Source organism: Natator depressus, chromosome 2, assembly GCF_965152275.1.
Source record: "Natator depressus isolate rNatDep1 chromosome 2, rNatDep2.hap1, whole genome shotgun sequence".
Classification (NCBI taxonomy): domain Eukaryota; kingdom Metazoa; phylum Chordata; order Testudines; family Cheloniidae; genus Natator; species Natator depressus.
This window is the reverse complement of record NC_134235.1, coordinates 36,806,793-36,832,013: the sequence shown is the minus strand read 5'-3', so window position 1 is coordinate 36,832,013 and position 25,221 is coordinate 36,806,793. Positions and strand designations below refer to the sequence as shown.

The 25,221-nt window shown below is 40.2% G+C and overlaps 1 protein-coding gene across 1 annotated transcript in view; it reads right to left on the bottom strand.

Moving 5' to 3' along the window:
• NCALD (neurocalcin delta) overlaps window positions 1–12,489 on the bottom strand; it is a 145,514-nt gene extending 133,025 nt beyond the window's left edge. Inside the window, exon 1 of the mRNA XM_074944013.1 lies at window positions 12,355–12,489. The gene's annotated coding sequence lies outside the window, so the exon portion shown is untranslated. The remainder of the gene's footprint in view (window positions 1–12,354) is intronic.
• Window positions 12,490–25,221: the final 12,732 nt, after the last annotated feature.

Below are 25,221 nucleotides of genomic sequence, written 5' to 3'. Positions count from 1 at the left end.
ATTTAAAAAAACAAAACAAAAAACAAAACAAAACAAACTAGACAGTGCAGTGGTTGATAACAATTGCCAGGGGAAAATTCCTACTGCCCTAGGCAAGCAATTTTTTCAAGTCCTGTGTTTACCTATATACATTTAGGTCCTGCAAAATGTAGATAGTAAATCTTCAAGTAGGGAATGTGTCTCCGCATATATCGGCACAGCACCCAGCACTATGGGGTCCTTATCCTGACTGGGGTCTTTTGGCACTGCTGCAAAATAAATGTGACATAATAGGACAGCAACTCCACCATGTCCTGCTACGCTATGTGCTTGTCTTTGCTGAACGCTCTCCAGTGTATCAACATCCTTCTTGAATTGTGGGCACCAGAACTGGACACAGTATTTCAGCAGCGGTCCCACCAGTGTCAAATACAGAGGCAAAATAAACTCTGAACTACTCAGGATTCCCTGTTTATGCATCCCAGGATTGCATCAGCTCTTTTGGTCACAGCATCTGTCATAAAAATAAAGGGAAGGGTAAACACCTTTAAAATCCCTCCTGGCCAGAGGAAAAACCCTTTCACCCGTAAAGGGTTAAGAAGCTAGGATAACCTCGCTGGCACCTGACCGAAATGACCAATGAGGAGACAAGATACTTTCAAAAGCTGGGGGGAGGGAGGAACAAAACCTCTCTCTCTCTGTGTCTGTGTGATCCTTTTGCAGGGCACAGAACAGGAATGGAGTCTTAGAACTTAGTAAGTAATCTAGCTAGATATGCGTTAGATTCTGTTTTCTTTAAATGGCTGAGAAAATAAGTTGTGCTGAATGGAATGTAGATTCCTGTTTTTGTGTCTTTTTGTAACTTAAGGTTTTGCCTAGAGGGATTCTCTAGGTTTTGAATCTAATTACCCTGTAAGATATTTACCATCCTGATTTTACAGAGGTGATTTTTACTTTTTCTTCTATTAAAATTCTTCTTTTTGCTTTTTCATTGTTCTTAAGATCCAAGGGTTTGGGTCTGTGTTCACCTATGCAAATTGGTGAGGATTTTTATCAAATCTTCCCCAGGAAAGGGGGTGTAGGGTTTGGGAGGATTTTGGGGGGAAAGACGTTTCCAAACGGGCTCTTTCCCGGTTATATATCTAATAGATGTTTGGTGGTGGCAGCTATAAAATACAAGGGCAAAAAGTAAAATAGTTTGTACCTTGGGGAAGTTTTAACCTAAGCTGGTAAAAATAAGCTTAGGAGGTTTTCATGCAGGTCCCCACATCTGTACCCTAGAGTTCAGAGTGGGGAAGGAACCTTGACAGCATCACATTGGGAGCTCACATTCAGCTGATTGTGTGCCACAACCCACACTGCTTCCCATGCTAGATTCCCTCATTCTGTAAGTATGGCCTACTTTCTTTGTTCCTACACATTTACATTTAGCTGTATTAAAAAAAAACACACCTATTGTTTGTTTGGCCCAGTTTATCAAGCAATCCAGATCACTCTGAATTAGTGATCTGTCCTCTTCATTATTTACCACTTCCACCACTTTTGGGTCATCTGCAAATTTTATCAGTAGTGACCGTTTTCTTTCAGGTAATTGATAAAAATGTTAAATAGCATACAGCCAAGAACTGATCCTCAGGGACACCTGCTCTATGACATTTCCCCATTTACAATTACATTTTGAGATCGGTCAGTCAGCTGGTTTTGAATCCATTGACACGGCACACATTAAAAGTCAAACACGTTACAAAAGGCTTTTATGTCGATACTCTTACTTTATCAATCAAACTTGTAATCTCATAAAAATTATCACGTTTGACAGGCTCTATTGTCCACACACCCATGTAGATTTGCATTACTTACATTGTATTAAATTGCCCTCCTTTAATTCTTGATTAATCAAGTTCCATATCAGTCGCTCCATTATCTTGTCTCGGACTGATGTCAGTCTAACAGGCCTATAATTACTCAGACCATCCCATTTACACTTTTTAAATATTGGCTCAACATTAGCTTTCTTCCAGTTTTCTGGAACTTCCCCAGTGCTCCAAGCCTTTTTGAAAAATCAATGTTATCCATCCAGTGAGCTCCTCAGCCAGCTCTTTAAAACTCTTGGATCCAAGTTATTTGGACCTGCTGATTTTAAAATGTCTAACTTTAGTAGCTTATGTTTAGCATCCTCCAGAGATACTAGTGGAATGGAAAGCGCCATCACCATATGATGAGACTATATCTTCTGCTTTTCCCCAAATACAGAACAGAAATATTTATTGAACACTTCTGCCTTTTCTACATTATTGCTGATAATTCTACTATGTCTATTTAGTAATGGACCAATACCATTGTCAGGATTCTTTTTGTTCCTAATATATTTTAAAAACTTTTTTTATTGCTGATTTGTATTCATTACTATCAACTTCCCCTTTCTTCCATTTGTTATATTTTTTTTTTACAACTGTCTTCACTTCCTCACTGAACCAGGTTGTTTTTTTAAAAACCAGCACAGCCTTATTCCTCAATTGTGGCTTTCTGGGAACTTGGTAAGGTGTTCTTAAATTATTCCCAATTATCATTCACATTTTTCTGATTTTTTTATATATATATATAACTGGTCTGGCCTTTTTTCTACTTCCACTTTATAACTGTGATCAAGTCATGATCACTTGTACCCGTTCATGTAGACAAACCCTATGTCTCCTTTATCATGCCCAGTTTCTCTTCCTTTTGCTTTTTTTCCCCTTTCTCCTGGCCATTTTTTCTTTTCTGTGTATTTGCCTTTCACATTTGCATTTCTTTTTGGCCCTTTTATATGTTTTTGTTGGCTTTTCCCCTTCTGCCTGTTCTCCCCATATCCCATCTCAGTAGCTCACTGCTCACCAAAGGCTACAGCTTGGGGGTTGTGGGCACTGGTTTCACCCTAAACTAAGCTCGCCACAGGAGCAGAGATGATAAGCTTGGGCTGGTGGACAGCTGACTGTGCTTGCAGCCCTATGCATGTAAGATGCCAGCAACCTCAGGATCCACAATGGGAGCAGTGAGGTGAAGGATAGGGGACTTTCACTTTACCTGAAAATGTGGCGGTGGGGTTTTTGTGTTGGATCGGGGCCCTGCTGGTTCCATGCCCTAGCCCACTCCTTGGTCGCAGCACACTGAATTATGGTCTTCTTTCCCATAGAAGTTCATTTGGTGTCATTACAACCACTCCCCTTGGCGTGAGAGGCTTCCCTTTTATATACCATCCCTTTCTTCACTGCAGAGTGTTTATTCTGTTTCCCTATTAATCTATTACATCCATCCTCACCCTCTTAATTTCCCTTCTGTTACTAAGGCAACAGCCACCTAAGCAGTTGTCTTGCTGTTTTCCTTGCCATTTCTTTTTTGTGTGTCTTTTCTGGCACCTTTCTTCTTTGGATGCTCTCTCTTATTTAAGTCGGTGTAGAGCTATTTTCCAAAACATTTAATTAACAGAAGTGCACAAGACATAAGGGTTGAGATTTAGCCAAACATTATGGCTGGTTCTCATTTCATCAGAACCATTTCTTGCACAAAACCCAAAACAAGCGTTCACCTGCAGTTCTTGGCCATGTCGAGCTACTAATTAGTCACAAAGGCTGGATTAGGCTCTGTAGGCACCTAAAGATGCAAATGTGGCTAGTGGGATTTTCAAAAGTGCCTAACTACATTAGGTGTTGATTTTTAAACTTATGGGAGTTAGGTGCCTCAATCCCACTAGATGTCTCTCTCACTTAGCCACATCTTTAGATGCTTAAATATATTTGAAAATCTGGCCATATGGCCCTGCCTAAACTAGGAAAAAGAATGTTTTTTGTTTAAAAAAACATGCCAGCTGTTTTTATTGAAGCTAGGTCTCACTAAAAGGATAGGTCAACCGAGCTACACCACTATGGCGTGTAGCACCTATGAGCTACATAGTTATACTGACCTAACCCCGGTGTAGAAAGTGCTAGGTTACATAAGAAAGGCCATACTGCGTCAGACCAAAGGTCCATCTAGCCCAGTACCCTGTCTTCCAACAGTGGCCAGTGCCAGGTGCCCCAGAGGGAATGAACAGAACAGGTAATCAAGTGATCCATCCCCTGTTGCTCATTCCCAGCTTCTGGCAAACAGAGGCTAGGGACACCATCTCTGTCCATCCTGGCTAATAGTCATTGATGGACCTATCCTTGATGAATTTATCTAGTTCTTTTTTGAACCCTGTTATACTCTGATAGAAGAATTCTTCCGTTGACCTAACTTCCGTTGACCTGTAGTGGATTAACTACAGAGATGGGAGAATCCCTCCTGTCACTGCAGTGAGTGGCTACACTGAAGCACTACAGCAGTGCAGCTGCAGCTGTACCACTGTAGCAGTTTAAGTGTAGACATGGCCTTGAGGGGTGTTAGCACCTAGGATACACCTGCCTTTAAAAACATGTTATGGCTACACTTGGGCCTTGCCTTGTTTGTTGTGTTAGTTGACACAATTTTAAATGCTATTTAGAACCTACTATAGACAATCTGGCACCAAAATAACTAAATCTCTGTAATTTACACCTTTTTTTATTTTTGGTAAGGAATTGCTAATCAAAATCAGGCTTGTATTCCAAATGCAGAGTGCCTTCACACCAACGTGCCCTGCAAGAACAGCAGGTGTGAATTACAACTGATTGTCTACACACAAACTTGCACCAAAATATCTCAAACAGTCTAACACCTTCAGAATGATGTTAGCTGGCCATGTTGTGGCCTGCTCCTCGTCCTAGGGTTAAACATTAGCTGCTAATATATTTTTAAATAGACCAACAAAGCATATAACCCAAATCTCCTCTGTCACCAGGCCCCTATGGAGACAACTGAACTATCACCATTATGCAGTGCCTCCCATATGCTCCTAGGAAGTGACAGAATGGACATTTTCCATATACCTAAAAGCACGTGCAATTTGTCTTTCGTCACAGTTGTGAATTGTGTGTCTTCTGCTTCTTGGGCCTGAAACTTGCTGGGTGTGTTCCTTCCTTTGACATTTGAATTCCCTGGAACTTCTGCTGACTAACTGTGAATAAAGGTGGGGAGCATGGTCACAACCAGTCCCATGGAGAAGTTGTCCTTCATTGTCTTCAGTGCTGCCAACTCCCTCATAATAAACATTTGGGGAGGAGCATGGCAGAGCAACTTATTTGGCTGACTGAAGCAAAGAGATGTGAGTGTTCCTTACTGACTCCAGTGCTCTCTATTTGAACCTCATCGGGGGAGGAGAGGGAGTGTCAACCAGAAGTTCAACTTTCATTAAGTGAGTAGTTCTTTCCCCAGAAGGTACTTAGAACAAAGAGAAAATGTGCACTGTTTAAAAAAATCCCCACTGCGGTCAGGACTTTCCATTTTTATCAGAAGCACTAACATTTCAAATAAATGAGATGTTGTCAGGTTTGACACTGTTCTATTGAGTTGTCATTAATTATAGACCTGGTAGTACAATGTAGGTTCTGGAGCAATGACAAATGTTCGATGGAAATCAGACGGTACACTGAAGGCGAAAAATGTGGGGGGAAAAATCCTGATTTTCGTTTGTTTGATCTCTTTAGCACAGTGAGGGTTTTTCATCAGCTATGGAGTTTATGCAAATCTGAAGCTAGTTGCGAGCTAAAAGATTTAATCAAAATGAAAAGTAGCATAGTTTTGTCCTAACTCTAGAAAAAGTATCAAATATATGTTTAAATGTCATTCTCAAGCCATGAATTACCTCCCTTCAGAATCAGCATGATAATGAAATGTCACTCATCTAACCCACATCATAACTGCTATGTATCTCATAGGAAAAGAGGTACAAGCAGATACTTAAAGTAGCTTTGTGTAGATTTTAAATAATTACACAAATACATTTTGCTGACATGCCTGCCTGAGTGTTTCCTTTAAAGACTTCCTTGCACATGTGACTAGATAAACAAAATGAGTGAAATGTAGAAGTTAATATTGTTACCCTTTTTGACTCGAGCAATTAGCCAAAATTCAGGATCCTGGGGAAGAGAAATTCATGATGGAATCAGGTATTTGTTTACAAAAAATATACTAAAAGTTCTGTTTCCCTGAACACAGCTGGAATCAAACAGCAGGAGCTAATTTCTTTGTTCAGAATTCTAAGGCTCTTTCCAGCCATCAATTTACCCAAAAGCCTGGACTCTGACACACAGATGGAAACCCCGCCCTTGGCCTCAATAGCTCAACTCCTACTCCAGCCTTGCATATTGGTCTGTGATTTCAATGGAGCCCCCCGAACCCAGCAGTTGGTCCGGCTTTCTACTCCATAGAAGAGCTGAATCCTGAACAAAGGGTGGTTGTTACACCCGCCAGCTTCAATGAGGTTTCGCCCAACCTATACATAAATCCCCCACACTAAGCTTGTTAGGGTTTACCTCCTTCCTGGGTTAGGAGAGAGCATTTTTGCATAAATATGAAAACAAATCAATTGATTTCCCAGGCCCTTCTCTTTGGAAATGTATACACACTTGGTACTCAGCTATTAACACAAGCTAAGAGGGAGGAATTATTGGAGGGGCCCTTAATTAAAAGAATGGCAGCATATCACTGTTGTGTTTAGTTTCCTAAAAGCAAATGGTTCTGTTCATGGAGATATCCACAAAGGCAGCTACAGTGTCTAGGACAGCTGGCTTATATGGCCAGTTTGGGATTCCCCTCGCACAGAGGAATTCCTGGGATGCATAAAGCCAGCTGTACATCACCCACTCTTGGCCCCCTGGCAAGAGGGTGTCCTGAAGATGTGACAGGACAGTAAGGAGCATGGCTAGTGCATGCTGAATAATGGCAATATGGGGCCAGCGGAACATTATTGTCAGTACAAGTTAGAGGGGTTCTGAGGAAGATCTATTTTGGAATGGAGATCAAAACAATCCCAGCTGCCCCCAACACCAGAGGAATGGAAAGGTTGCAAAAAGGTACCTTTATACCCTGTCCTCCAGGGAGGTTCTGGTTTTATGTGTTTAAACTATTCATGGATGGGAGATTAAATTATTGATTGGGTCTTGAGCAGAAAAAAAGATTCCTTTGATCTCAGTGCCTAAAGTATGCATTGAGGCTGATTGGGAATGGAGTAGGACTTCACTGGATACAGGTCTGCATGTACCTATTTGAAAATAAATTAACCTAACACCGAGGAGACAGTCCAGTGAATATTACCCTTCCTTCCTGCTCATCTAACTGATTTGCTACACTTCAGAACTGTATCTCTTCTTGGTCTTGAAACAGAGTTTTTAATAAACTCTCAAACAGCTGTGAAATATTAGTTCAAGATCGAGTTAACCTAGTGAATGTGCCTTTGCTATATACATTTCAATCACTGCAGTATAATAGAAAGGCTTTTTCTGAAGATCAAACCATGCCTTCCCTTAAAAGTTATTTTAAAATATGTCTGAGCATTGCAGAGGCTTAGAGAATGCATTCTCCCTTTTGTCAGAAAACTTTGATTCCACCAGTACATTTAGAGAATATTAATGGAAGATAAAAATGCAATTGTTTGCAATGAAATTGCAAGCACCATTCCCAAAGATCACAATAGTTATATTTCTCTCTGTATTCCATTAGGCCAGAATTGATGTCATTACATGTATCCTATTTAAGTATTTATGAGTCTTCAAAATTGTATTATATTTTCTAGTCAACTAAATTAGAGCCTTCTGTTCCATGAATGAGATCTGATTCTTACCTGTTGCAAAAAAAGGTGTTTATTAAACAGATGGGTTGGATTTTATTTTCTTGATCTGAGCAAATAGAAGAATTAAATTATTCAAAATACACTACAATTACCAGTCTCAGCAGGTGGACCTGTACTCCCAATTGAGTATAGAGATTACTAAACTGCTGGATAAGCTAAGAGATAACAATAAAATCTATGGGCTAGATCCTCAGCTGATGTGAATCAGTGTAGATAAATCCCTTTGAAGTCAATGGAGTTACATGGATTTACACTAGCTTTGGATCTGGCCTTATCTTGTTTTCCAGTACAAGTACCTACACAAAATACAGACCTACCATCACCTCATATGACATAATTTAGGTAAAATATCTACCATAAGTATAGGACTCAAAACTCTTTGAAAGTCTGGGGTGCGCGGGAGGAGGAGGAGAAAAATCACTTAGGGCTGCATTATGGATCTGATCCTGCACCAGTGCAAATCAATGGAAGTTTTATCATTGAAATCAATGGGAGCAAGACTTGGGGCCTTGAGAAATGCTGAATGATTAGTAAGACCTGTACAAATACCTTCCCCATGCTTTCTGCTTCTTAACACCTAGCACAACCCCTCACTTTACAAAATACCGTAACTAAACAGCAGAAATCACAAGAGTCTTTCCAAAGGAAAGATCACTCTGAAAATAAAGTAACAGAATTTCAAAACTATCTAGAACTCCTAGTCAGTACTTACTTGGAGTCCTTTCTCCAAGTAAAGGGGTCCACAGATCTGCTACAATAGTACATTATCTTGCTTGCAGGCTGGATACAGAACTAGACTTGTTAGTGGCAGCAGAGAAATATCCTGCCCCCACAAAGTTCCCTCCAGTTGAGATAACTTTCACATCCTGATTAATTAAATTCTACTTTCCAAATTACACATTGTGTTAAATATATTTTGAGTGGAAAGTACAACAATTTCTCCTAGGACAGAGCATGAGGAATTCCCCGTAATGAAAAACTCAAATCTCTGGAGGTCAATTTCCATCTCTCTTGTGGATGTTCCATTTCTCTCCAGCATGGGCCAGATTTATGGACCTTATTATTCAAAGAAATAAATTTGTCAGGAAAACAGATTTTTCCATTTCTTCATTGTGCTACGGTCCACAGGTCTGTTACAATGGGACATTCATAGAGGTGTGCCTCCACAATGGGAAACAGGATCATCCTTGAAATATGGACATACAAAATGAGATATATTATTTATATATATCCTCCTCCTTCCCCTGGGCACTAAGATATGGAGAAAATTTCTTCCCCAAAATCTCATTGCTAATAATTGGATGACTAATTGGTAGAATTTGATTAATTTATGTATTGATGGTCATGTGGCCACCTAGGAGATCTCATTAAAGGAGACATGACTACTCTTCCCTGAGATTATCAGTGTTCCTAAAGACTGGACTTTGACACTTAACTGAAGGAAGAATGAGAGTACTTGTGGCACCTTAGAGACTAACAAATTTATTTGAGCATAAGCTTTCGTGAGCTACAGCTCACTTCATCGGATGCATTCAGTGGAAAATACAGTGGGGAGATTTATATACACAGAGAACACAGAGAACATGAAACAATGAGTGTTACCATACAATGGGTGTTACCATACACACTGTAATAGCTCACCTTAAGCAGCTTGCGAGTTTCACAGAGAGAGGGAGAGAAACAGTACCAAAAACCAAGAGACCTCTTAATTAGTAATACCCTGGAATTTAAACTATGGGGAATCAAACTCATTTGTGATTTTAATACAGAACTTCTTTAATATGATCCAGCATAATCCCCCTTTTGACACTAAGATTTATAATCGTCAGTGTCACTTTCTGTGTAGCCTATTCAAGAGAAGGTACTGTGAGGCAATTTGAGTTTGTGATTCCAATTCATCCCACATACATGATCCTAGTGATGTATCTTTACTACAAGGTTCTGGGGCAACAGGCAAGGTGAGGCGAACCCACTTTTGAGGAGTCCATTTGGTACAACCTCTAGTGTCCCAATAGCTTCCCTCCCTCCCCAGCCCACTGGCTCGAGGTCCAGGGTAGCCAGAAGAATCCCATGTGTAATATGGGGAGTAGGCTAACCTTCAATACCTTTGCCTCCAGGGACTGTTGGTATGCAATTTTGACAACAATTTCTCCCATTAACAAGTCTGGTTTTACAATACTGGAAACATATTGCATCCATTCATACTGATAGGCGTCAAACAATGATCTCTTTCTTTTTTTTAACAAATGCATCAAACCCTTAATATTTCCCAGTATGACCCAGAACATTTCGTGTTCCAAAGTAGCTAGGGCAAGTATCTGCATTTCAGTGCATCCCATAGCTATGGCTGTGTAGTTCCCTATTTCTAAATTTTTTCTTATGCATAAGCCATGTGGTAGTATTATGCCATTGCCAAAGATTCCATTGGGCTTTTAGGTTGCCCAGACCAATTTGGACCAAGTCTACATTGGCATGTACTTGTTTTTGTATCAGGCTGTCCTGTAGCTGGGACAGAGAGCTTAATTTATTTTTAAGTACCTGCAGGTCTGCAGTATTTTTTTTATTTTTTAGTTATTTATTTATTTATTTATTTATTTATTTTAAACACACAACAGTGCTAGCAACAAGACAAGACAACATACAACACAAAACACAATTTCTATTGTGACAGTAGATTCATGGTGTTGGGTTGCTCTTCAGCTGGCATCAGCTTTTCCTGATTTTCTGAAAGACAAGAGAATGTGTTTCTACCCCTTTTTGGGCTGGTGGATTATTGCTTAAAATATTTCTTTTACAAATACCCTTGCTGATTGCAGGCAAAACAGAGGAATTACCCCCATATTTTCCCATTTTTGTTCTATAGGCAGGCCAGGTTTCAATGGCTTCTATCTTTTAAGGGTTATGGGGAAATTATTCCACTGCTTAGTCATTAAATCCCTGAGGTGGGGTACCTCCGTTTTCCTTCTTATACAGCAGACCAAGTTTATAACGTTTTTCCTGCTGTGTTAAGCTTTAAGTTTATTTACAGGTAATAGCTGAGAAGCATCATTACCATATGACCTTAAAGGATTTTTCCAAAAATCATACACACTATACATTGTTACAGGGGTACTTATTATCATTAAATTTATTAAAATTATCTTGTTATCCCATGCCTTTTATTTAGACAATTTGTTTGCTGACCAGGTATGTCCTTTATCTGCAGCTCCTTTGTGCTGCTAGTTCTTTCCTTCCTTTATCATTTAGGTAATTTGCATTTTCACAGACGCTTCCTGCTTTTGGATTTAAAGCCATCAGCAGCTCAGAGACTCTATTGTAAAAGGGACACAATCAACTTTCACCAGAGTTTTGATTACTTTTTTAACTTCTACTTCCAAAACACACAGCAATCTGAAAAAGAAAACCCAACCTATTGTGGCTCCCTTTGGAGCCCTAATAGCATTTTAATTAAGTAGCATGGTATGTTTGCATTTCTTTTGCCCCTTCTACAATATACCCTGCACATGTTCTGGGGCAAATGCACATTCCTTCCATAGTTTAACTTCTATAACATTATCCATATCCATTTTTACATAAGGTGTAACTATTTCTTTTTTTTTTTGCTTACAGAGTTTTCATGTACCTTTATCAAAGTGACAGTCTGATTATTCAGAGCCATTTTAAGACTCAGTGTTTCTAACATTGCTTCTTTTTGTTTTGTGCACCTCACTCCTGCTGTTGCTTCAGAGGGGCACTGTCTTTTTTAATTTCTTATTTATTTTTTTTTAACTACAGCTCTCATCTGCTATTTTGTTACAAAAAACAAACAAACAAACAAACACCAACCAACCAACCAACCAAACAAAAACAATCCAGAAATTATTTTTCTATTCTCCTGATTTTGACTACCCTGCTACAGCCGCAACTTAAAAACATTTTAAATTTTGTAAAGCATTGAGTTACCTTTTAAGGGTTAAATGCCAAATCCCAAAGCCAAACAACACTAATCACCTGTGTCTAGCAAAAAGGTCTCAGTTTTGCAACTTTGAATTAAAGAGTAAAATGGATTTTTAGTGGCATTATTTCAAACAAAAACAAAACCAGTTGGTCCTTAGAGCTTTACATATTTACACATACACACATAGATACATACACATTTTCTTTTCCTTAACATCCCTTCCACGCTGCTCTGTTTTTTACATCTTACATTCCCTTTATACATTTGAGGTAGTTAACTTCCAATAGAACCCCCTTATGTTCTTTTAGCAAATTTGACTAAATTGACCAGTCAAATGATTTTAATCAGACAGTTTATTTTTGCCTAGCTAATTTACAGACATTCCTTTGGAAAAGGGCCCATTTTCCTTCAGAATGGCTGCAAAGAAACCAAGAATGCTCTTTCGGTAACACTTTTCCTTTTTAACATTTTCACAAAGTTTAGCGCTTAATTCCCTCCAGCCTCTGCAGAGGTAACTTTTTCACTCTCTTTTCTCTCTGTAATTATGCCTGGGCGTGCCGTACATAGGACCTTCTCCCCCTTCACCTGCTGTAATGGCTGCTACCTGTTTAGAGGCAAAGCCCAATTTTTGTCTCAGACTCTTTAATTAGTGATTCACGACGACTATGATTTGCAGGTGCTCTGCCCTGCTTCAAGGTTAATTTCTTTACCATACCTTGGAGCACATGATTCTCTCTTTCAATTTTCTCAGAGGCTTTAGCTTGGTCTGCCAGGAATCCTTCTCTCTCTTTGCATTCCTGGAGTGCCTCTTTCACTATTTTCAGCTGACTTTGGGTATTTGTAGCCAGCACCTTCCAATTGTCTGCTCCCTTTTCCGTTTGTGCCTTTTCCTCTTTACATGAAAACAAGCGGAGATAAGAATCCTTACATGCCTCCCACAACAGCCAAATTGCTGCTGCATCTCTTTTGGCAGCACTAGAAGATTTGTATATGAGGATATACTGAGCCATCTATCCTCTAGGTCCGAAATAGTGCAGACATCAGCTAGGGCTTGTTTAGTCCAAGGACTGTGCCCAAATTTTTGAAGGATTTGTTTAAAAGGTGTAATTTTTTTAACAAAAGGTGAGGTTGGAGTTCCTTCTCACTCCATTTCTCCCTCTGGTACTGGCTTACCCTGTTTTCTTTTAAACATCTTAACACGGATATTTCAATCTCTTTGTCACTCCTGGTATTACTTAGCAAGTGACACAGCCTAGATTCTGAAATCGTAGCTTACCAAATTTCCTCATCACACCTGGCACAGGTCAGCAAGTGACACAGCCTAGATTCTCTGATCCTGCTACTCCTTGTTCCAGCGAGCAGCACTGCCTGGCCCTTAGGCCTTCTTGCTGCCCCTGATACCTCAGTGAACAATAGGACTTAGGTTTAGTAATCGTAGCTTAATCTATACGCTTTCCCCAGCTACCTTCCCGGAGGCCAGCAGGTCTGGTTAACCCAATAGAAATGCCTAGCTCAATAGAGCTGGCGGTGTGCACACCAATATTTACAATAACTGAGGTTTTTTACCAGTATTCCCCCTTTCGCAATTCTCCACCAAAATGTTACACCAATAAAATAAAAACCAGCAGGATCTTATTTAGGGGAAAAGGCAAAATGCCACATTTATTGTGAATACAGAAAGAATCATAGTAAGCAGTTAGTTATAGCTATACATTCAATTTCATATTTACACACACACACACGTTCTGCAAGGTTGTTACCATAGTTACCAGCCTTAGAGTTGCTCATGCCAAGCCACTGGCCAAGTGGCCTGGACATGAGGAGGGAGCAGGGCCTTGTCAGATGCTCATCTGATGCTCCTGGAAGTTGGTTTGCAGAATCAGACCCCAAAGTTCTCACTTTCTAGAGTCCATTTTTATAGGAATTTCTTCCTATGCCATTCTATGGGAATTGCTTCATCATGCTGTTGCTGAATCAATCAGCAGATGGCACATTCCTGACAGCTCTGTGCTGCCAGATGTTATCTTGTTCTTTGGTTCTCCCATTCTTGAGGCTGTTGGGTGGATTCCAGTCTGCCCTCCGGGGGTCCTCTGGTTATTTCCACTTGACGCCTTCTTCAGCCAATGGATATTGCATTCTTAGGCTGGCACCTCCCTGATCATTGAGTTATTATCCACACCAAGCATCCATCCACATACATCCTCTATCTCTATTTTACTCACAATTGTTAACAAAGCGAGATGAATACAACAAAAGGGCGGGGAGTCTCTGGGTACTGTTTCTGTTGTTACAGAGTATTGCTTTGAGTCTCTCTCTGTGTGAGTAGTTGTTGTTACAAAGAATTGCTTTGAGAACAGACTCTGTCTTAGAATGTACTAACACAATTAGCAGCTTCCAAGTTTCACACAGAGGGAGAGAGACAGTACCAAAAACCAAGAGACCTCTTAATTAGTAATACCCTGGAATTTAAACTATGGGGAATCAAACTCATTTGTGATTTTAATATAGAACTTTTTTAATATGATCCAACAAGGAGGCTCCGGGCTGGGGCAGGAGGTTGGGGTGCAGGAAGGGGTGCAAGGTGCAGGCTCCGTCTGGGAGGTGCTTACCAAAGGTGGCTCCCAGTCGGTGGTACAGTGGGGCTCAAGCAGGCTGCCTGCCTGCCCTGGCCCCACGCCACTCTCAGAAGCGGCTGGCTGCTGGCACATCGCTGCAGCCCATGGGGGAGGCAACAGGTCTCTGTGCACTGCCCACACCCGCAAGCGCCACCCCCGCAGCTCTCATTGGCCAGTTTCTGGCCAATGGGAGCTGCGGGGATGGTGCTGGGGGCAGAGGAAGCGTGCAGAGCTGCCGTCTCCCCTCTCCTCCCCCAGGGCCCGCAGAGATGTGCAGCAGCCAGCTGCTTCTGGGAGCAGCATGGGGCCAGGGAAGGCAGGCAGGCAGCCTGCCTGAGCCCCGTTGCACCGCCGGACTTTTAGTGGCCAGAGATTGCGATTGACTGGCAGAGGCTCCAGGATCAACCAGGCGATTGCAATCGACCGGTTGGTGACTACTGGTGTAAACAGAACCTGTATGAAGAACTTGCTTACAATCACTTAAACCACTAGTCATCTAAACTGCCAATGGACAACCTCAATTTACCAAATAAACTGAGACAGGTGACAATCCTCACACCTGTAACACAACATGCTAGCATAGCTTGTGTTTATATCATCAGTTCATATACACTGACATTGTTCCTTCTGCAACTGCCTGTTCTGAATGCCTCCTATGTCCTCCAGTGCTGTTCATGCAGTCAAAATAAAGCAACTTAGCTGTGCAAGTGGTGTTCCTTTAGGCAACCTTAGGGCTTATCTACACTAACAGTGCTGCAGTGGCATAGCTGTACCAGTGCAGCTGCACTGCTGTAGCACTTAGTGAAGACACTACCTACACTGACAGGAGAGCTTCTCTCATCAGCGGAGGAACCCCACCTCCACAAGGGGCAGTAGCTGTTTCAACAGGAGAAGCCCTCCCATCAACCTACTGTTGTCCACACTAGGAGTTAGGTTGGTATAACTGTCGTTCAAGGGTGTGGATTTTTCCAGACCCTGAGAGATGTAGTTATACTGACATAATTTTGTAGTGTAGACCAGAGCTCAGGCACAACCCAAATGAGCTGCTTCATGTCCACTAGCACGCCATTGATGCCTGGAGAATTTGCACAGGTAATTCCCATTAATATCTATGCATGTAAATACCATGTACAACAAGAGAGCTAAACTACGAGATCAATAAAATCACAACAGCTGCTAAGAGCATCTGCTTATGCTGACATTTAAACTTGACCCAAACATATTTTATGGCAAAATTATATGTATATACTATACGAACAAAAATATTTTGTTTTGTTACTTTGTCTTTGTTCCAGAAACTGTAAGTATGTAGTATGGCCAAGGAGAAAGAAAAATATACTGTTTCTTGCATTCTATGGCCCTCGATAATATTCAGTACTCATTAGTAAATCACATTGAAATTGCCACAGTGCAAAAATCAAAAAACCCAAACAAGCAGGTCTTTCTTGCAGACATTATGTAAGAGGAGTCAAAAAGAGTTTGTTTGAGTGAGGCAGAGTAAAAATTGACTAAGGACCTTGGAATTTGGCCCAGAGTGTTTGTTTAATTCATGGGGAAACAGTTCAAAGAAATGAACATTCTTTATTCTGTATACTGCGACATTCTTTATCTTAACAAGCTGCTTTTGACTTCACTCATTTATTTATGATGGTAATAATGCTCCTGTCTTAATCGGGAATCTAGTTTTGATTATGCTAATATACTAATTATACAGCCATGGAATTTCAAAAGGCTAAATCTTAAGAAAAACTATAAAGGTAGGGCCATATTCCAAAACAAATATATTTTTTTAATCTACAGCTAGGTTTTGTGTGTCAAGTGAGAAAAATGTTGATTGTGATTAAGAAAATTTATTGCTTGCTTTCAGGAAGCAGCCAGCTAGTTTCAAGGATCATTTCAAAATCTCTTAAGTCTTTGTTGTAAGTCACAGAAAGCCGAATAAAACTTCTCCCTAAGTGGCATCTCCGCAGGAACATCACCTTGGAATGGGAATTAAAAATAAGAAAGCTATCAAGCTGGTCGGGGAAAGAGCTGGCTCTCTTCCCTCCCCAACCAGCAATTTAACTATGGATTGATTGTCAATTGGTCCCTTATCCAGTGCTCTGAAAATGAAGACAGTTCCTAGCCACTAAAAACAGAAAAAGAAAAGGAGTACTTGTGGCACCTTAGAGACTAACCAATTTATTTGAGCATAAGCTTTCGTGAGTTACAGCTCACTTCATCGGATGCATCTGATGAAGTGAGCTGTGGCTCACGAAAGCTTATGCTCAAATAAATTGGTTAGTCTCTAAGGTGCCACAAGTAATCCTTTTCTTTTTGCGAATACAGACTAACACGGCTGTTACTCTGAAATCTAAAAACAGAAAAATCACAGAAACAGCACTAAGCAGCAATTTATTTATATTGTAAGCAGCTAGTTTTCTTTCCCCAGTTTACTTATTAAAAAGTAATATCCTACAGACTATAAAAGTTCACTCACAGATCTAGATGGAGATCCTGAATCTTTCCAAGAAATCAGATGGTATCTTGTCACAAGAACCAGTGCAGCAACAGCCACCCTGCAAATGAGATCAGTCAAAAGTGAATATTTAACTTTACAATGGGTAGATTAATGAGACATTAGTAAACATGTGTTAAATACCATGCCATTCTTTTGCAAGCATGAAATAACAAATGTATTGACAGATGAACAGCTTACTGCTAATTATTAGCATATAAACAGCACATAGAATGGGTTTTTAAACTGTTCAGACATTCTTTAAAAATGGCTGCTAAGCCATCAGTTTAAGAGCTATGCACAGAATGACACTCATATTTTTGGTCCAAATTTTGATGATACATTAATTTTCCTAAGTGTGAAATTTCATCCAAGAGACATGCACAGGCTCATCAAAATACCAATAAGACTTTTGAACAGAGGATCCAAGTGAAATAGAAAAGATAAAGAAGGACTACTGTAGTTTTCATGAACGGCATTATCCTCTCATTCAGTTGAAGCTCACATGGATCCTTGAATTTTAGGACACAGAGAAAACAAAATTAGTACTTGTCTCAGAGGAAACTGGCTTGATTACCACTTTTTTCCCCCGTTTGTCATCAACTTTCTCCCAGACAGCTACTGGGCCAGCCCGATGGACACTACAGAACAGATCTGGAGGCAAGGTAGGAACCTGCGGCTCAAGAAGGCACATGGGGCCAGATTTTTCAAAGCTATTTAGGCACCTAAAGATGTAGTGAGGCACCCTTTGGATTTTCAAAAGCTCCTAGACACCTAACTCCCAGGCACTTGCATGATTTTGAAAATCCCACTAGGTGCCTCTCCGCATCTTTAGGTGCCTAAATACCTTTTAAAGTTAGTTCCATGGCCTCTATAACAGAGTTGAATTATTTTATGTAATTTTGTTTGTCCCAAGTCTACTGAACCACCAGTAATTGGACCAGTTAGCACACAGGGCACCATACTTTCTACTTCCTCTGAAATTTAGTTTTGCCTGGAAAGTTGACAGGCCCAGGCCTAAAGTCCTGGGAGAAGAAGACCACATATTCTGGAAAAAGCCAACAGAGTTCAGGTTGATTCATATTGGACAAGAACGCTAGGCCCATTATACAGTTATTAGCCCATGAATAAGAAGCACCCTCAATTTATCACCTCTAAGCAGTAGAGGGATAGGGAAACCAATTTGCAGTTAATAAGAACTAGCCTGAACCTCAGCCACCATATTGAATATTTTTGAAGGATCCAATTGTCTTGGACAGAAACCTAAATATAAGGATAGAATAAAAGAAAAGCAAACTGAAGCAGGAAAGGAGGACAGATAGCAGTGTTAGTGAGCCTGATTCATATTTTTATTTACATGGGTACTTTACCATTGCAACTCCTTTGATTTCCACAGAGCTACTCCTTACTTACGGGATCAGAATCAGGCCCAGTCGGTCTAGCTCAGAAGAATTAGCCAGAATGGTGATTTGTACTCAGGTGGTTTGAAGGGACTGAGCAAGTTCAGGAATGAGTTATTGGGGAAAGGAGAGAAGGATATAATTGGAGCATTGGATGCAGAAAAGGAGCAGAACAAACTTCAGAGATCTAACTGGATTTGGGTAAGTAACCAAACTTTAGGAGAGCTTTTCCAAAGTTACCCTCAAAATGTTCAGAGGTTAAGTCATCATTATTAAACAAGTCACTTCTCAGTATAATTGAAAGGTGCTTGAACCTAAGTTCAGAGTTACATAGATATCTCTAAATATTGCTATGGCAATACCATGTTTTAGTAACCACACAACACCTACTGGTTATCACATTAGGGAGTTCAGACTATTTATGTAACCAACTCTTCAGTGAGGATTGAAAATTTGCATTACAGTATCTCCTAGAGGCCCCAATGAGGGATCAGGGTCCCAATATAAAGACACTGTACAACCACATAGTAAAACAGCCCTACCTGAGAGAGCTTACAGTCTTAGTGACAAGATACAACAAACAGGTTGAGAGAAAAGGACACGGTAACAGAAATAGAAGCATATTTTGCAGACACTAGCTGTGGATACAAATATAACTTGTTACCTGCCTAGGCATTATCAATAAGCAGAAATGGAACTGCCAAAGGTGCCATGTAGTTGGCAGGATTTGATCCTGATCAAGGATAGCCCAATGGATTCCTAGTCTATGCCTTCACCATTTGGCCTACAGTACCTGTTTAGCTTAAACAATTCCTTGTTTGTAACTCAAGCTTCTTGTTGTGTGACTGTTCTGTTAATCCGCATAGTGCTAAATTGGGAGAAAGGAAAAATAAAAAACCAAACAAAAATACTACTTAAGATCTTACAAAAACCCAAGAAACTTACCACTGTTTTATTTTAAAGCATTTTGAGTAGTTTTGTGCAGAAAGGGCAACAATGTCAGTGGTGTTTCTAGCTAATCAAGATTTGTGGTCTAGGATATTCTCCCCCCACCCCACACTCCAATATTAGTTTATCTTCTTCCTTCCCCTCTTAAATCAGAGATTCAGCCAGTGCTTCCCCATTGCTCAATCAGCTGCTTTGGTTTAATTTTACACTGAAAAATTCAAACAAGAGCTAATAGCTTCTGACTGACTATTTCCTTTCTAATAGAAACTGAACATCTGATCCAGAGGAAAGAAGTAGGAAGGAGAGAGATGGGGTGTCTGCTGGTAGAGAACAGGGGTAGAGGTGTTACAAAGTACTAATAATAAAAATCTTGTTTTCATTTTTCATTGTGGCCTAGAGACTTTTGATTTTCATGGCTATTCTTTCTGAGTCTGCTTTGAAACTTGCGTGATGATTTATAGCTCAAAGCAAACGATCAACACAAACCTGTCCATGTTCTCTGTGAGCCCAGAGCAGGGATTTTTATCTTGAACTGTACATCTTTTCTGGCAAATTAGCTCAGTGATTCCAGAGTCAGTACAGATCCCTAACAGACTAGAGAGAGAAGACAAAGATAACAGCTTTGGCTGTTTTTTAAATTAAGTACATTGGTCCTGAAATTAAATTTTCATTGCTGCTGTTCTGATGATTATCTCTGGGGTGCTGGCCACCAAGAGAATGAGGACCAAGAGAATAGCAACAACGATGAGTGAGAAAATCAGCTATATGCACTATTCAGTGGCACCCAGGATCGCACTAGCATTCTATCCCTGCCTCCTCTTCCTCCCCCGCTAAACTATTAAAAGACTAAGACAAGCTGTTGTAGAGATAGCAAGTGCTAAAGAGCTTGTAGTCTTAAAAGGTTGGGGGAAAGTGAGAGCAGTAGCTCTGGCTCAGGAACCGAGCCTGTTATGAAAGAGGATTACTATTATTAGTGTGAATTTATTACTCCCTCACTGTTTGAGAAACATTGCAGGCAATATCCCCTCAGCAAACCAGAAGGGGACTAAACGCAAGAGTTGGCCAGAGGAAGCTTGGTGGGTACTTAGTTGTGTGGAGTATTTCAGGCGAGCCTGATCTCTGATTCATTGACTTTTGTGCCAAAATATCAGGTACTGTTACCATAGCCCCAGCCATTCCTTCCTTCAGTTCTGTCTGCATCTGTGCACAATTCCAACCTTGTGTACGTGGGGAGCAGGATCACACGGAAATATCCCAGCCCAACTCAGGAGTGATATAAATGGTGGGGTAAGTTAAACCGTAGGCCCAAGTCAGCTCTCAGCTGTACCAGCATGAGGGAATGAGTGCAGAACCAGGCCCCTGAAATTATTCAAATGTGTTCAATATATTGCTGGGGTAACATCATTCTTCACCATAGTCTTTCCCAGAAAAAAGTAAGTGTTCAAAAATGTTACTGCGTTTTGGGTCCCCACCCCAGCCTCCATTTTTCTTTTGCTGTAGACTATATTTAGAGATATCTGACACTGTCTTAAAAATGATTCATTTTAAAAAACAGCGTTGTGTTATTTAAATGCAATTTTTACATTGGCTTGTATTGAGTTCTCTTACCCTAATACAGATGACGGCCTCTAACATAAATGGGGACAAACCTAAAAACAGAATAGGAATATTTGTAATATAGACATCAATATAGTCACACTATCCTAAGTGCTGGTTTACTTTACAAGATGCCAAAAAAAATCTAGGTTCAAGTTGTATTGCCCTCAAACTAGGAAAGATTAAAATAACAAATCTATTTTTTAAAGCATACCAACAAGGAAGTTGAATGTCCTCAGTTACAGGATGAAACATTTAAAGATTTGTTTTGTGACTTATTTCACAATCTAGCAGAATGTGTATGGGCCAGAGCACTAAGAGAGACTATTCTATTGTCAGTCATAGCACCAAACAAAATCCCTGTACACGTACATCAATGTGCATAAATATTTTAGACCAAACCATACATCCTGTGTTGTCTTTATAAATTCTATTGTCTCAAGAACTGTTTCTTTTCAAGAACCCTTTCTTTATATATCCTTGTTATATTTTTAGACTAAAACATCCAGAATGAAATGCCTCTAAATGCAGTCAGTATTTCAATGGTTACTGAATTTGAATTTAAAGAATGGTTTTATAGCATGCCAGCCAAAGCCAACAGTTAAATTATCAATACTTGTATACATTCTACTATTCTAACATTGTTCAAAAGTTATTTTTCTATACATGTGACAGAAAGTGATACTTAGGTCTCAGCAAAACATAATTGTAACATTACATCTAATAGACAGCAAAATTACAAAAATGAAGGGCCTTTGTAGTCTTTGGTTTTTTAAGCTTTCCTTTCATCCTGTTTTTATTTTTCTTTGAGCTGCTTTTAAGGACTATCAAATTTTCTGAAGCCATACAGGTGTGCTTCTCGCTGTATAGTCACATAAGTAATTGTCCTGCCCAGAGAAGCTAACAGTCTTGGGCCCAGTCTACACACACAGTTGTACAGATTTAACTAAAATCAGTTTTTAAATAGATTTAGTTAAACTGATGTAAACTTATGTGTGGAATCTCTTCTATAGATTTAAATCTGGCTTACATTGATCTACTTTATGAATCCATTCACATTTTGTGCAGAGACAAGCTCTAATGCCCCAGTCCTGATCACTTGACTCAAGTCAAGTCAGTGGGATGACTAGTGAGAACAGGATGAGCAAGAGTTGACTCTAAATTAAGGATAAATCAAGATGAACAAGGAAGAAAAATGTGTGATTGTTTGTGTTTGTCATGAATCTTGTTAGCTAGGATTTTTTTCTTTTTAAATGCAAGGTATTTTAGGAGTAGTGCATTAGGTCATACATGACAGCATAGGCATATAATACAGGAGAGGAGCTTAGCAGATAGATGGTCTTGTGGTTAAGACACAGACTTCCTGTATGGCTTTGGGTGAATCACATAAACCTGTCTGTGCCACAGTTCCCCATCTGTAAAATGGGACTATAATACTCCCCTACCTCACAGGCATGTTGTGAGGACAGATTTAATATACATGAGGTGCTCAAATACGATGGAGACAAGCTGTGTAGAACAGTTTGTAAATAAAATAGATGACCAACCTATTTGGCAGATGGGTGCTCAGCTCGGGCCTTCCTGTCAGTAGAACAGCAAGATGATGGGTGTTATAAGTGGTCTTGGGGTAGATGTAAAATTATAAATTAATATTCCAATTTCAATTTAACATATTAAAAGTCCTATTACAAGCAAGTAACACATTTTTTAAAGTTTTAGAAACAAACATTTTAGACTAGTAATGTGTTCTTAAACAATATTTTTATTGTGTTCTATGCTTTGTTATTTTAGTAAGATTTCATATGCACTAAAACATGTAGGTTTTGGGCAGATAACGTTCTTGAGGAAACATTTTTAATTACTTCTCATAGTTAGAAGGGCCAGTTCATCTTTGCTCATCCTTTTCTGCTATGGACAATTTACCCTGACATTAGCACTAGTACAGATGTCCCCCTCTGTAGCAGCTTTTTGTAGTCACTTTTTATTTCAAAAATAAAACAAATTTGGGACATGTTTGGTTTCTGAGATTTTAAGTTTTTTAAAATAAATGTGAAAACTGTCAAAACAGTATGCCTTCTGAGTTCCAGCAGCACCAGGACCTAACACAACATGGGAGGTTAAGGAAGCCTGTTAAGCATGGGAGGAGGAATATGTGTTGTGGCTGTAAGCAGCCAAAAATATGCAAGGACTTTGAGCCAAGGATGCTGGTGGCACAGCAGACCAGACGAGTCAGGGGAAAAGTCAAACTGATGCTCAATGCCAAAAAGAAAAAAAAATAGGGAATTACAAAGCAGCTTGCGGGAAGGGACTGCATGGGGATCTCTTTTATGCCTCATATTTATTATTATTATTAATATTACTGTAGTTCCTAGGAGTCAGTCATGGGCCAAGACCCATTGTGCTAGGTGATGTACAAACACAGAACAAAAAGACGGTGCCTGCTCCAAAAAGCTTATAATTTATGAATAAGACAAGAGACAACAGATGGATAGAGAGAGACCAGAGAACAAGCAAACAATGAGACAATATTGGTCAGCATGATAGGCTGGGTATCAGCATGCCAGCAACCTAGCTGTTGTCAAATGTTTTGTACGACTCATGGCAAAGGAGAGTTTTAACAAGAATTTTGATGGAGAATAATATGCGGGTTTTGTGGATGTTTCCGAGGAGCTCCTCCCACGTGTGACAAATAGCTTGGTAGAAAGCACCAAGGTGCCTGTTTAAAACTTTAACAAATGGGTGATGGAGGCTGGCGTCATGGGCTGATCTGAGACAAGAGTCGACTTCTCAGTAGTGAACAAGCAATAATGTAGGGTGGAGATAGGCTGTGAAGAGTCATGAAAGTGAAGACAAGAAGCTTATGTTTGATGTAATAGAGAAGAAGGAGCTAGTGAAAGGATGCAAAGATGGGAATTGCATAGTCAAAGCAAAGGACTAGGAAAATTATCTTTGCAGCAGCATTCAGATATGAGCAAGAAAAAAAGGATATTGCAGTAATCAAGATGTGAGATGATGAGAGCCTGAATGAGAGTTTTAGCTATGTGGATGTATAAGAAAGGCCATAGCATAGAGATGTCATGCAGAAAGAATTAGTAAGATTTAGACATGGATCTCTCTCCAGGTCCTCATATCCAGCCTGAGTCAAAAATGACATCTAGGTTACAAGCCTGAGTGACAGGACAATGGTGGTGTTGTTCACAGTGAGTAAGAAGGTAGCAGAAAGGTTTGGAGGGAATGATTAAGAGCTCTGAGTTAGGTATGTTGAGCTTGAGCTGACAGCTAGACAGCCATGAGATGTCAGACAGATTAAAATTTTAGTTTGGACAAAAGAAGATAGATCTGGAGTAAAGAAGTAGGTCCATGAGTCATCAGCATAGTAATGGGAGTTGAATTTGTGTTTGCAGATGAGATTACCCAAAGATCAGGTGTGTAGAGGGATAAGAGAAGGGGATCAAGGCCAGATCTCTGTGGAATCCCCCACAGAAAAAACAGAGGGAGGATGAGGCAGATCCCACAAAGGATATGCTGAAAGAGCAATTAGAGAGGTAGAAGAACCAGGACAGTTACAGAAGCCATGAGTGGACAAGATTACAAGAAGACCATGGTCAACGCCATCAAAGGCAGCTGTTGATTAAGCAGGATAGGGATGGAGTACTGGTTCTGGGTAGGAAGAGGTCAATAGAGACTTGTCAAGGGTAGTTTCAGTGGAGTGAACAGAGTAGAAGCTAGACTGGAGAAAGTCTAGGATGAAATTGGAGGAGAGGAATTCCAGACAGCCATTGTAGCCAGTGCATTCCATGAGCTTAGAGATGAAAGAGAGATGGGGCAGTCATCGGAGAGGCAAGTGGGGTTCAAGGCTGGGTTTTTAAGATGAGAGAGGCTATAGCATGCTTCTATTATGAAAGGAAGAGCCAGAAGAGAGTGAAAGGTTAAAGAAAAAAGAGTAAGGGAGGGGATCAGAGTCGGAACATCGGAGATCAGGAGATGGGATAGAATGGGGTCTCTTGGGGCAAATGGAGGGATTAGAGGAGAGGAGCAGATGAGAAACTTCTGCATCTGTGAGATGGGAAGGAGGAGAGAGTCTTGTAGGAGGGGAAAAGACAGTGAGCCAAGGGGAGGGGGAAGATCATATCGTATTTGGTCAATTTTCTCTTGAAAGAAATCTGAGAGATCCTGTACAGAGAGAGAAGCAGTGGCAGGAGGAAAGGAGGGTTTGAGGAGTGAGTCAAGATAGCAAAATGGTGGCTGGGATTGGGAAAATGGGATTCACTTAAACTGGAAAGGTAGAGTTGTTTATCTAGTAAGACTGCAGAAATGAAGGAGAGAACAAGGTTCTAATGGACGAAGTCAGCCTGGTCATGGGATTTCTGCCAGAGATGGTCCTCACCTGGAGAACCAGAGTGGAGAAAGTGGATGTTGATGGTGAGCCAGGGATAGAGGTTGGCAGAGCCAACCCAGCGATGAGAGAGGGGCAAAGAGTCAAGGGTGGAGGAGAGAAGTGCGGAGAGAATCAACAATCATATCAA